This window comes from Chiloscyllium plagiosum, unplaced genomic scaffold, assembly GCF_037043375.1.
Source record: "Chiloscyllium plagiosum isolate Xiang-an unplaced genomic scaffold, Cpla_swu_hap1 HiC_scaffold_45, whole genome shotgun sequence".
In the NCBI taxonomy this organism is placed as follows: Eukaryota; Metazoa; Chordata; class Chondrichthyes; order Orectolobiformes; family Hemiscylliidae; genus Chiloscyllium; species Chiloscyllium plagiosum.
In genome coordinates, this window is record NW_028270183.1 from 41,159,139 (window position 1) to 41,173,091 (window position 13,953).

Genomic DNA, 13,953 nt, shown 5'->3' on the forward strand with positions numbered 1-13,953 from the left:
GGATGACAGTGATGGAATGAACGAGAAGTGTTTAGGATGATAGAGTGAGTGTGAGTGGGTCAGGAGGCAGTGAGGGAATGAGTGTGAAGTAGTCAGGGTGACAGCGATGGAGTGAGTTTGAGGCCGCCAGTGTGATGGTGACGGAGTGAATTTGAGTCTGTCAGAGTTACAGTGATGGTGTGAGTGTGAGGGGATTCGGGAGCCGGTGATGGTATGATAGTGATGAGGTTATGATTATTGTGACAGAGTGAGTCAGAATGGATTAGGCTGACAGACTGAGAGTGAGGGAGTCAATGTGATGGTGAAGGAGTGACTGTGAGGGAATCAGGGTGACAGTGACGGCCTGAGTATGAGGCTGTCAGCGTGATGGTGACAGAGTGATAGTGAGGGGCACAGGGTGACTGTAATGAAGTGATTGTTAGGGGATGACGTGACGGTGAAGGAGTGAGTGTGTGGGGCTCAGTGAGATGGTGATGGAGTGGCTATGAGGGAATCAGGGTGACAGAGATGAAGTGAGTGTGAGGGTCCAGCGTGACGGTGAAAGAGTGAGTGTGAGGGGGTCAGGGTGACGGTAAGAAAGTGAGTATGAGGGGATCAGCTTGACGGTGATGCAGAGAGTATGAAGGGGTCAGAATGACAGTGCCAGACTGAGTGAGACGGCTTCAGGGTAACGGAGTGAGTGTGAGGTTGTCAGGTGACAGGAAGGGAGTGAGTGTGAGGGGGTCAGGGTGATGGTGACGGAGTAACTGTGAGTGGGTTGACAGGTGGTCAGGATGACGGTGATATAGTGATTGTGAGGGTGTGAGTATAATGGTGACGGTAATGGAGTGAACGTGAAGGAGTCAGGCTAATGTCCTGATGAAGGGCTTTTGCCCGAATCGTCGACTTTCCTGCTCCTTGGATGCTGCCTGACCGGCTGCGATTTTCCAGCGTCACTTGAACCTAGAGTTTGATTTCCAACATCTGCAATCCTCATTTTTGCCCAATAATGATGGAATGAGTGTGAGAGATTTGGGTGACGTTGATGCAGTGAGTGTGAAGGAGTCAGGGTGACGGTCACGGAATGAGTGTGCATGGGCCAGGGTGTCCCTGACGGGTTGAGTGTGAGGGGATCAGGGTGGCGGTGATGCAGTGAGCGTAAACGAGCAAATGGGATAGTGGCGGAGTGAGTGTGAGGAGGTCAGCGTGATGCTGACAGAGTGAGTGTGAGCAGATCAGATTGGCAGTGATGGAATGAGTGTGAGGAGGTCAGTGTGACAGCGGGGAGTAAGTGTTAGGTTTCATCTTGACGATAACAGAGTGAGTGTGAGGGGGTCAGAGTGACAGTGCCGGACTGAATATGAGGGAGTCAGGGTGACAGTGATGCAGTGAGTGTGAAGGCGTCATGATGTTGATAATGGTTTTAGGTCATCACAAGATTGGCGAAGGGTGTGATACTACGGGTTGTTCCTGACGGCGGGAAGGAATTTCGTATCCCACTAAACAACGCTCGCCCGCCTCAAGCTGGGCAGCTCCCAGCCAATAAGGTGCTGTCCCGCCACAACCTGTTATGCTCATTGTGTGCATGTGGATTAGGAATTATTCGAAAAGCAGACTGCAATCACCACGCCACGCAACAAAATAACATAACAAAAGAGACCATCTCTAAAACTGAAACTTCCGGACAATGATGACCGGCCTCTCAGAAATCCTACAGGACATCATCAACTCTAGGAAATCAACTGTCATAAATAATGAGCTCAGGAGGCTCAAGATGAACATAGCTGCCCTCCAGGATACACGGCAGGCTCATTGAAAGTGATGGACTACATGTTTTACTGGCTGGGGAAGGGGTCTCATAAGACCAGAGAGGACGGAGTCGGCTTCGCTGTAAAAAGCAGCCTGATGAACACAGTAGAACCAGGCAGCAATGGCTCAGACTGACTCATCATTCTTCGCCTCAATACCACGGCAGGTCGAATCACTCTCGTCAGCATGTATGTCCTCCACAACAGACACAAAGGACGGGTTAGACGACAATCTTGCCCCTTCATTAGCAGCATTGCTAGGAAGGAGGAACTTGTTCTTCTGGGCGACTTCAATGCCAGAGTGGGTGAAGTTCATGACTCGTGGCCCTCCGGCCTTGAGCATTTTGTTGTGGGCAAAATAAATGAGAATGCAGAGACTGTTCTAGCTGTGTACTTAACACGATTTATGCATCACCAACTCTTACTTCCATACAACGCCTCAGCACAAAGTTTCCTGGAGACAACCATGCACAAAACATTGGCATCAAGTCGATCTGATCCTGATTAGGCACGCCACCATCAAACACGTTCTCCACGCACAGTGCGGATTGTGACATAAACCACTCCTTCGTGTGTTGCAAGATCAGGCTGCAAACTCAGAGATTCGGTCGCACGACGCAACGGGGAACCCTTGCATCAAAGAGAGCAAGGTGTGCCAGCCATACCATATGCGACAATTCTCCGAGGCTTTCTCGACAGAACTCAGTGCCTCACAGCATGGAGACTCTGCCACTCTGAGATGTTGGAAATGTTGCGGGATACCATGCAACTCATATCCCTGGATAACTTGGGCAAGGAGATTTGCAAGTCACACGACGGGTATCGGGCTGAGGGAACCGAGATGACCCCTGTCTTCTGAGCCCTTCAACGTCTGCAGCGACGTCAAACAAGGCTACTTTCTGGCTCCTACACGTTTTGGGAATTTTGTTTGCGGGGCTCATGAAACATGCTTTTGGCAACGCAACGCAGGGAATTAAAGTAACTCAATAGATTAGAGACAGGATCTTCAACCTGACCCAACTTAGATCCAAGACAAAAGTATATGCGGCACCAATGAGGCCATGTTGTTTACCAATAATGCTGCAGTTGCAACACAGACTCAATGAGAACTCCAGTTATTGATAGATCGCCTCTCCTATGCTTGCAAGGATTTCAGGATGACGATCATTCTTAAGAAGACGAGCGTCCTGGGACAGAACGCAGAGGCACCGCCGGTCACCACCATCGATGACTACAAACTCAATGTTGTCCATCAATAAGCATACCTTGGTTCTATCAGCAATGACAACCTCTCGTTGGACACAGAGATTGATAAGAGGATGGGAAAAGCAACCACAACTCTTGCTCCCCAACGACTCGAGTATGGACAAATCCCAAGCTGACTGTGAAGACAAAAATGTCAGTCCACAAAGCCTGCGTCAGAAACACGCTGCTGTTCAGCAGTGAAAGGGGACTACATATGCCAGACGGGAGAGAAGACTGAACGCCTTCGACTTGAGGAGTATCGCCAGATCATGGGCACATCCTGGCAAGATAGAGTGCCCAATGCAGTAACCGTATCTCGCGCAGGCCTTCCCTCAGCATGTTCACTCTGCTGAGGCAGCAGAGACTGCGCGAGCTGGGTCATGTTCACCGCATGGAGGATGGCCGTATCTCAAAGGATATCCTCTGTGGAGAGCTTGCATCTGGCAAGAGACACACTAGGCGTCCCCAGCTGGGGTACAAGGACATTTGCATTATTAAATGAAAGTGCTTGATATCGTTATAGGGACCAAGGGAAGGCTTGCAGCTGACCGCAAGACATGGAGAAGCACCTGGCACCAACACCTCAAAACAGAGGCGCTGCAGCAACAAGCGGGCACGCCGAAAGGAGTGCAGCGGCTTTAGCAGATAAGCAGCTACATATATTTATGACCTCTGCGACTGGGACCGTCACTCCGTTAGTGTTCTTTTTAGTCAGAAGCGGCATTGCTTCAGGAAAAGCTGTCACGCAAATGGTGATAAGGGAGATTGCAGAGGGAGAGACGATTGTAGTGAAATGAGAGGCATGACAGTTTGGACGTGTTGTTTGGACTGGAGGAGGTTACTGCATTAAGGATGGTCGAAGCACTGGAGGATTTTACATAAACATGGAGGGGTTGCAAAGGCAAGAACAAAATTAAGTAATTTGGAGATAATGGGTCTGAACGAGGTCAAAAAAATTGGAAGACTTGTCTGGAGAGGATGAGGTTACAGAGACGGCAATGGTTTGATCTGGAGCAGATAACCCAGATTGAGAGGGTTGTGGGGAATGGAGGTGGTTTCACAGGGAAGGAAGACCATAGAGCCATAGGACGTTTTAGAGATATGGAGAGCTGGAGGTCTTCCAGGAGTTCATGGAGATGGTGAGATGAGGAGGGATGGAGCAGTTTACACGGGAAACGGTGTTTGCAGGACAGGACGAGACAGGGATTGGTTAGGGAATGGAGCAGATTACAGAAATTAAAAAAAGGTTCTATCGATAAATGGAGAATTACACTTACTGAAGATGTTAACCAATAGAGAAAGGCTAAGGAGGTTCTGGCAGGTTTTTAGCTATGAGGAGTGGAGACTGACACATTTTCCCGGAGATAGTGAAAGCCATTTTGGGTGCAGTCTGTTTCACAGGTAAGAGACCATTATACAAACCATCGTTCCTGCAGTAGGGTGTGATGTAGTGGATGGTGACGTTTACATAGATACGTCAAAACACTTGGAGAAGATTATGGTGATGATTAGAGGGATGGAGAGTCTGGAGAAGCTTACATTGATAGGGTGAGTGACAGCGATAGGAGGATGTTACACAGATAGTGAATCTTGTAGGAACAGGATTGGGAGATTCACAGACATTGGAGTGCGTTTTACAGATCAGGGGTTTTGCAGGAATCTGAGAGGATTACACAGATAGAGAAGATTGTGGGGTGTCCACAGTCTGTTAGTGTCCTTGGGACTGAAAAAGGTAATGAGTACACGGCGGGCAAAATGAACTGCAGCAGTTTATGGAGAGTCATAGAGTCGGAGAGATGTACAGCACGGAAACAGAATCCTCGGTCCATCTCGGCCATGCCGACCAGATATCCCAACACAATCCAATCCCACCTGCCAGCACCGTGCCCATATCCATCGAAACCCTTCCTATTCATATAACCACCCATTACCTTTTAAATCTTGCAATTGTTCTCGCCTCCACCACTTCATCTGGTAGCTCATTCCATGTACGTACTACACTCTCAGTGAAAAGGTTGCCCCTTAGGTCTTTTTTATATCTTTCCATTCTCACCCTAAACCTATGCCCTCCAGTTCTGACCTCCCCCAGCCTAGATAAGATACTTCATCTACTTATCCTAATCTAAGCCCCTCATGGTTTTATAAGTCTCTATGAGGTCACAGCTCAGCCTCCAACGCATCAGGGAAAACCGCCCTAGCCTATTCAAACTCTCCCTATAGTTCAAATCCTCCAAAGTAGGCATCATCCTTGTAAATCTTTTCTGAACCCTTGCAAGTATCACAACATCTTTCCGATAAAAAAGGAGACCACGACGTCACGCAATTTAAGTGAGTTGAATGATTGGAGCAGTTTGCAGAGAGAGGAAGATTTTCAGTCAGGAGCAGATTACGGGTAGTGAGGTTGTGTGGCCTGAGAAAGTTAAAGTTAGGGAGAGTTTTAGGGTCTATAAAAGGGACGTTTGAAGAGACAGAAACATTTTTCATGGAGACTATTACACAGGTAGGGAGGGTTATAGGGACTGAAGGTGAATATACAGGCATGATGGATTTTTTGGTAGAAGGAGCTTCAGGGATTAGGACAGCAGTAAAGGCATACATAGATAGGGAAGATTGTATTTATTGGAGAATGTTACACTGATACAGACAGTGTAAGGGAGTATTTAATTGACGATAGAGGAGTTCATATACAATGTGTTATGGGGATTGGAGGATATTCCAGACACCGACATAGCTGCAGCTTTGAAAAGAAACAGATAAAGCATATCGAGTCTGATAAGAACCTGCTCTGATCAAGTTACATTGCACTTGAAAAAGTTAATGCTGCTTCCATCTGCTCCGATGCTACCAGAACCGCTCAGTTTCTCTCCAGCATTTTCAAGAGGCGTAATGGAAGGAGGCAGCGAGTAATGTTGGAGGAAAGCCTTTCAGTCTGGAGGCTTGTGACGAGACGGCTTCCACAGCGATTGGTTCTGAGGTACCATTGTTTGTCATGTATATACATGGTTTGGGTGAGAATGTATAAGATGTGGTAATAAATGTTGCTGAAGACACCAAAATTGGTGGCACAGTGGACAGTGAAGAAAGCGTTCTAAGTTAAAAAGGGATATTTGTCAAATTGGTCAATGTGCTGAAAAATAATATTTCGAGTTCAATCTGGATGAATGCAAGATACAGACAGTAGTGAGTGTTTGCCGCGCTCTGGTGCATTGGGAACGGGATAATCTTAGCCCCCATCTCCTGGGTTCAACTCAAAGATCCCCCCCTTGATATTTAAGAGTCCATATCCTACCCTAGGTACCCTCTTGTTCTTAATGTTTTTGTAGAATCTCTTTGGAGTATCCTTAACCATATCTGCCAACGCTATCTCATATGCCTTTTTTGCCTTCCTGATTTCTCTCTTCAGAATGCTCCACAAATTAAAATTGAGAAAAGAGAATCAATTGAACCAAGTCGTCTGCATTTAAAGTAAGATTCTCTTTTAGTCTTGAGTAGAAAATCGCTAACTTTATTCATCCATTGTCCCTTAATCTGACCAGTTTTCCCCTTCACCCCTACAGGAACATGAACTCTGAAGTCTCGTTGTTGCATGCCTCTGACCTTAACACTGTTGAACGTCTCTCATCCGTCAGACTGTTAACAGTCTACTACAATCAAACTTTGAAAGTCCTTGTCTCATCCCATTAAAATAAGGGTAATCCAATTAAAAAGTTCATATTTATGGAAGGTATAACTTTGGCTCGGAGACAGAAAGGAAGGGGGGCAATGGCCCAGTGGACTTGCAGAGAGTACTGTGATATCGCCCAGTCCCAAGTGTTCAAACATCACTTTTCCTAACAAACGGAATTAAATGTATTGCTAGACCCAAAGTGTCCCCCCACCTTTACATCAGTCACCTGCCCTGCCTTATTGTCTAAACGTAGGCCTAGCAGTATCATCCACATTTTTCGAAAGAAACTTTTATTGAACATGATTTACAAACGCTTCACTACCAATACCTTTAACCCTTTTTGGTCCCAGGAAATGTCTGTAAATGTAAAAACCTCATTATTCCAAATTTATTGTGCTTACATATCATCTGAGATCCCCGTACATATAAGGTTCTCAATTTATTTCTTACCGTTATGGAGCATATCGTGCTCCCCAATACAAAGTGAACTGCCATCATTTCTTTAGACTCGCTCCATCTATTTTCACTGGCCAATTTGTTAGAAATCGCTCCCCTAGTTACAAGCAATCATTTATTCCTGAATCAAAAATGCCTTTCGCCCCGCCCATATCGCCTTTACACCTAACACCTGGAACATTGAAACAACTGTCCATCTCTCAGCCAAGTTTATTTACTAGCTATGATGTTGCAATCCCAGTTTCTTAAACATGCCCTGAGCACATTAGCCTTCTCTGTAAGACCCCTTGCACTGAACTAAATGCAATTTGACCTCTCAGGGTTACTATATGCTGTGATGCTCGACTTTCTTTTCTAACTGACGTGCTCTCATGGATTGCACATCAATTCTACCATTTACACCGGTAGTGACAATGCCCCCACTTTACTTCCTTAACAATATAAAATCTCCCTACGTCCAGTGAGAAAATCTCCCTATTATGATGTTGGGCGCTTTCCAGTTTAGACTAGCCCAATAAATTTTGATCACCTCTTTTCTTATCCAAAAGGCACACCAATTTTCGATGAAAAACCTAAACCCCGGAAAATAAAGAACGCTTCAACTATTGATTTTTCGCCTTAAATTTTTGTTCCTTACCCAGTTGAGTTTGCCATAGAACATGGAACAAATAAGCGCAGATCAGGCTCTTCGGCCCTCAATGTTGCGCCGACCTGTGAATTGTTCTCAGCTCGTCCCCATACACTATCCCAAAATTATCCATGTGCTTATCTAAAGATTGTTTAAATCTCCCTAATGTGGCTGAGTTGACTACATTGGCAGGTAGGGCATCCCATGCCCTTATCACTCTCTGCATAAAGAACCTGCCTCTGACATTGGGACTAAACCAGTAATTACTGCTTCTAAGATTTTATTTTTAATCTTCTACCTCGCCTATAAAACTCACTGCGTACTGCTTTAACCTTTTCCCTAAAATCCCATTCCGACCAATGTGTGCAATAATTTCTGGCTTCTTAATCTCACCTTTAACAATATGCTTGAAACGTTCGGAGACGTTCTTAATCCTAAAACCAGGAAAGAAACAAACCATCCTAAATTTAAATGCACTTCCACAAAAAAGTACTATTATGCTTCTGACGTACGAGTGTCCAATTAAATGTTGTCAAACCATGCCGAATATCAGGAGCGTTTCAACTACCCAATAACTGACAGCTATTCCATTTTCTTCGGAAAGACTACCCTTTCAACAGTTCCAAAAACTGATTATTTGTTTGATAGAGGGATAGCCATTGGAGACCTTTTACCTACCTTCTTAGCTTTCCTGACAGTCACCCATGTATATGACTGATGTTTCTCGACAATAACTTGTCTGAGTATTCTAGCCATCTCTCTCTGTACCTTGTATATGGCCTTAATAACATTACCCCTTAAAGCACGATGATTCATAACAGTACATGTTGCCTTTCACTACCTACGGAAAATAACGTTTTAATGGAAAAATGTATAAATACATACATACATATCAAATATATGAAAATTAGAAAAAAATCAACACTTACGTCATGAACTCAAAAAAAACTTTCTCTTCAAAGAATTCCTCAAAGAATAAAGTCTTGTTCAGAGTGTAACATATGCAGGACTCTGGAAAAAAGTGCTTATTTTTTTCGAACTAAACTTTTTTCTTTGCAGTGTAAAAATAAGGAACATTTTAAAACATATACAGACTTTTCTAAATTCATTGAGGAGCATCCTTGAAAAGCTCGTTTTAAAAATTCGTTTGAAGAGAAAGTCGCGTTTATTTGCTTGTTGTTTTTGGTTTGTGTTTGAATGTTAATAAAAAAAGCGGGAATATAATCTTATATTGATAAACTTTCATGACATTTTAAACTGTAAAAATAACTGTAATAAATATTTATGTATGTCTGCCATTCCAGAAGTTGTTGTGGTTCTGTTCGCCGAGCTGTGAATTTGTGTTGCACACGTTTCATCCCCTGTCTAGGTGACATCCTCAGTGCTTGGGACTCGCCTGTGAAGCGCTTCTGTGATGTTTCCTCCGGGATGTATAGTGATGGACTTGATCTGTGTGTGTGGCTTTCCTGTATACCTTTGTGATGAATTTTCCGTTAGGTGTTCTCTGTACCATCATGTCTAGGAATGGGAGTTGGTTGTCTTTTTCTTCCTCTCTAGTGAATCGGATTCCTGTGAGTGTGGCGTTGATGATCCGGTGTGTGTTCTCTATTTCTGTGTTTTTAATGATTACAAAGGTGTCATCCATATATCTGACCCAGAGTTTGGGTTGAATTTGCGGTAAGACTGTTTGTTCTAATCTTTGCATTACCGCGTCTGCTATGAGTCTAGAAATGGGTGAGCCCATGGGTGTGCCGTTGATTTGTTCAAATGTATGGTTGTTGAATGTGAAGTGTGTTGTGAGGCACAGGACCAGTAGTTTGAGTATGCAGTCTTTGTTGATAGGTTCAACGTCCCGTTGTCTGTTCTGTATGTCCAGCAGGTTGGCTATTGTTTCTCTGACTAGGGTTTTGTCGATAGAGGTGAACAGTGCCGTTACATCGAATGGGACTATTGTTTCTTCCTTGTCTATGTGTATTTTTCTGATGATGTCCAAGAATTCCTGTGTTGATTGTACAGAGAGTCTGGACCCGCTGATCAGGTGTTTTAGTTTCTGCTGTAGTTCTTTAGCCAGTTTGTGTGATGGTGTCCCTGGTAGTGATACTATGGGTCTGAGTGGGATGTCTGGTCTGTGCACTTTAGGTAGCCCATAGAATCTGGGGGTGTTGTTGCTTTCAGGTTTCATTCTTTGTCGGTAAAACCTGGTTAACTGTCCTTTTTTTGTAGGTTCCTCAGTGTGTTGTTTATCCTGTTGTTGAGCTGTGGGGTGGGGTCAAACTCCCTCTTTTGATAGGTGTTGGTATCTGCAAGTAGTTGTTGCATTGGACCCAATATACCGGCCACTGCAGCGGACAGCTGGAATGGACAACCAGAAGCGGCAGATACAAATCACTATAAATGCCAGAGGAAACATCACAGAAGCGCATCATAGGCGAGTCCCAAGCACTGAGGATGTCACCTAGACAGGGGACGAAACTTCTGCAACACAAATTCCCAGCTCGGCGAACAGAACCACAACAATGAGCACCCGAGCTACAAATTTTCTCACAAACTTTGAATCCCAGAAGTGACGTTGGATCCATATAGTTCGAAGTGGACTCTCTAACATTTGTTTTAAATATAACGAACAATACACGTATGTTCTAATAATTTGCTTCTAATTCAAAATAGACTTGATGATATGAAATGATCAGAGTCAAGATTAGAATGGTGCTGAAAAAGCACAGCAGGTCAGGCAAAATCGGAATAGTAGGATAATTGACCTTGACTCTGATCTCTGATCCTCATTTTCACCTAGCCGGTATGTATTGATTTCCTACCCTCTGTCTATAATGTAGAATTTAACTAATTGTTTTCCTTTTCACTGTAACTATTTGAGACTGTGTCCATCCTGCTCACAAACAATTTCTTTAGCTCTGACCATTGCAGGGAATGTTGCAAAGAATATTATCCACGTAAAATACAATTGTTGCAGTAAAAGACAACCTAAACCTAGTCCAATGTTAATTGCATACAGGCATTTTGAATAAAACTTACATAAGGTCATAGTATAAAATGAGAGTTCAGCTCCACATTCAAAATAGAATTTGTGGCTCCCTCTTAAAAAGATCTCAACTGGATCACCCTGTAAATTCACCAAAATAGGACGAACAAAAAACTGGAATTTTCAATTCATCTGTGAATAACGTCTGATCGACAGGAAGAAAATCAAGGCTTATTTGTGAAATTCTTGAATGATGATGATGAAAATTTGAGTGATGGATTTTGGGGGAATGATAAATAACATTGTGGATGACACAAAGATGAGCTGATTGTTTCACAAGGAAGGGTCCGGCTACAGGATGACACAGACAGATTGTTGACATGGCCAGATAAATGGCTGATCAGATGTAACACTGATAATTGTAAAAAGTCAAAAGAGTACCCAAACTGTGAAGAGAGGCTCGCTTTCATTTTTGAAATCGAGAAGATTGAGAGGGGCTCCTGATCGACGCGTTTATGAACATGAGGGGTATGGATAGGAGAACAGAGAGACGCTCTTTCCCTTATGCGAAGGCTCAATAACAAAGAAATACACTTTTGAAGTTATAGTTGTCTCACGATTTGTCTGGAAAACTTAGAAAACGTTCACTATTGCAAAATATATTCGTTTTCAAGATATTTTAACATTTATATTGCCTCCTGAAAAGAAACATGATGTTCATGCACAGTTGTTTTTTTGTAATCCGGGTTCTACGTTCCTCGTGCCTAAGTTTTGCAATCTGACCATTAAAATAAGGCACTACTTTTCCATTCAATTGGCCAATGTGCTCAAACTCAGACAACTATGATCCAAAGACCTACTTAGACCTCTTTATAGACTCCTGTACACTTCATCGCTTCCCTTTCCAAATTTTCCAATGTTTGTACTCTTCCATAATTCATGCACAATATTTTTCAAAAGATGTAGATTATGGCGATATTCCAATCGAATTTATAATGTTGCAATTCCTTAAGTCCCAAAATTGAAGGTCCTACTTCATTAAGGATGGCTGTGGAAATTTCTGTATGACTTTCGTCGATGAGAACCTAACATTTCATGTTACATCCGAAGAATGTCACCTGTTCCTTCGCGAATTCTGATTTCTTTCAGTTTATTTCCAGTTTGCTTTTACTGATCATTGAAACAGCATTGCCAACCGTACCATATGATCTTTCCTTGAATGACTAAAGGTCACCGCGTCATCAGGATAAATTGCACTATTTCTTAATCTGGCCACCACTCTGTTCATCAGTCTTTTGGATGTGTGATGCGTTGTTCATTTGATACAGTCCAATTGGAGTTACAAAGGTAGAAACTTCTCTCGTTTGTCTGATAAAGATACCGATCTATTTCTATGCAGCAAGTCCAACTTCGTCATGTAACTGACCTGTACATCTTTCTATATTTCGTCCTCCAACCTTGCTATTGGATAAGAGTACGACTGATTTTGTTACAGTGTTGAACTTCCGACATCTACAGAAAATCGTTGAGTCCCATAAGGTTTAGGAAGTAACAGGATCTGATACGGTTTGCTGATAACTTCACTGAGCATCACATACACTTCCTTCTAGACCTGTTTGGCTTTGAAAGGATTAAGCCTGTATGGATATTACTTTATTGGAACGGTATTGTATACTTCCACCTCATGCACAGTAGCACTCGACTACCCATCCTATTCCTGCATATGTCGTCATAGAGCTGCAACAAACCTTTCATCTGCGTTCTTTGCCCCTGACACAGACAGCTCACTCTCCTATCCTATTCTACAACGGTTTCGTCGTTATTTAACGTAATTTGGGGCACATCAAAATCGATGACATCTGAATTTCATTCTTCACTCTGCAGGGCAGTAGCTGTAACCTGTTTCTCCAGTTCCCTGTCTCGATTATAGTAAGGTTTCAACATAGTCACATCACATACCCGAAGCCGTTTGGTTTTCTATCCAGCACCTTTACCAGATGGATTACCTAATTAAACTTTTTTCTGAATTCGATAGAGACCACTAACCCTGCCTTTGAAGAAATATCCAACCACTGGTAACAATACTAATAGGCATTCCTATGGAAGAATTCCGAATTTTCGAGTTGGCATCTGGCAAATGCTTCGTTCTAAGCTGTGCCATCTTCAGGTGCTCTTTAGATAACTCTCCTATCCGACTTAAATTTTCCCTCAACGCAGATATATGATCAAGGTGTGAAATATCTGACTTCAGTTCTATCAATTTTTTTGTGAATTAGTTTCAAATTCCCTCTCACTTCATTTCCAAACATTCTCTTAAAGGGAGCAAACTGAGTAGATTCGTTTGGGGCATTTCCAATAGCCAACCATACGAATGGAACACCTTTATACCAAACATTCGGTTAATCCTGGCAATATACTCTTTATATTGTCTTCAGCGTCTAATGTCACCTTTCCAACGCCTCCTGGGATTTAGGATGGTATGAACTGGAGTAAAAGTGCTGTATGCCGGAACTGTCCATGACTTCCTTAAACAGCCTAGCAGTAACGTTAGACCCTTGGGATGATTGAATCTCTATGGGGAGCCTGTAAACAAAGCCATCAACCTCTCCACGAAACGTTTTGCCTGTAAACTCCGTCATGGAATTTCCGCTGGAAACCTGATATACACATCCATTATGGTTAGCAAGTGCTTCTTCCAACTTTTAGTTTAGGAAGGAGGCTGGCACAATTAATCATAATCCGCGTGAAAGGTTCTCAGAATGCGGGAATTGCCAACAAATGTGCTGGTTTTGTTACACCCCCCCCCCCCCCCGCCCACCCCCGTGGCTTAACATTTGACACTTACGATGCTTAAAGTAAATTTAACAACATCCTTGTGCAGTCCAGGCCAATAAAGGTGTTTTTGTACCTTTGCTTTGATCTTTCTGCCACCTCCTTGACAGTAATTTAAATAGATTTGGCAGGCATAAGGTCAGCATTCAATGAGGGAAAACCGAGAACATAAGCTGCATTCAATTCAATATAAATTGCCTTAAACGTAAGGCAGCTGAACTCATGGCATGGAAACATGCCAATGGGAATTCGTGTGTATTACAGAAATACAGTTGTGGGAGGGACAGGACTGGCAGCTCAACATTCCAGTGTACAGATGCTACAGGAAGGAGAGAAGGGGAGGCAAGTGAGGAGGGGA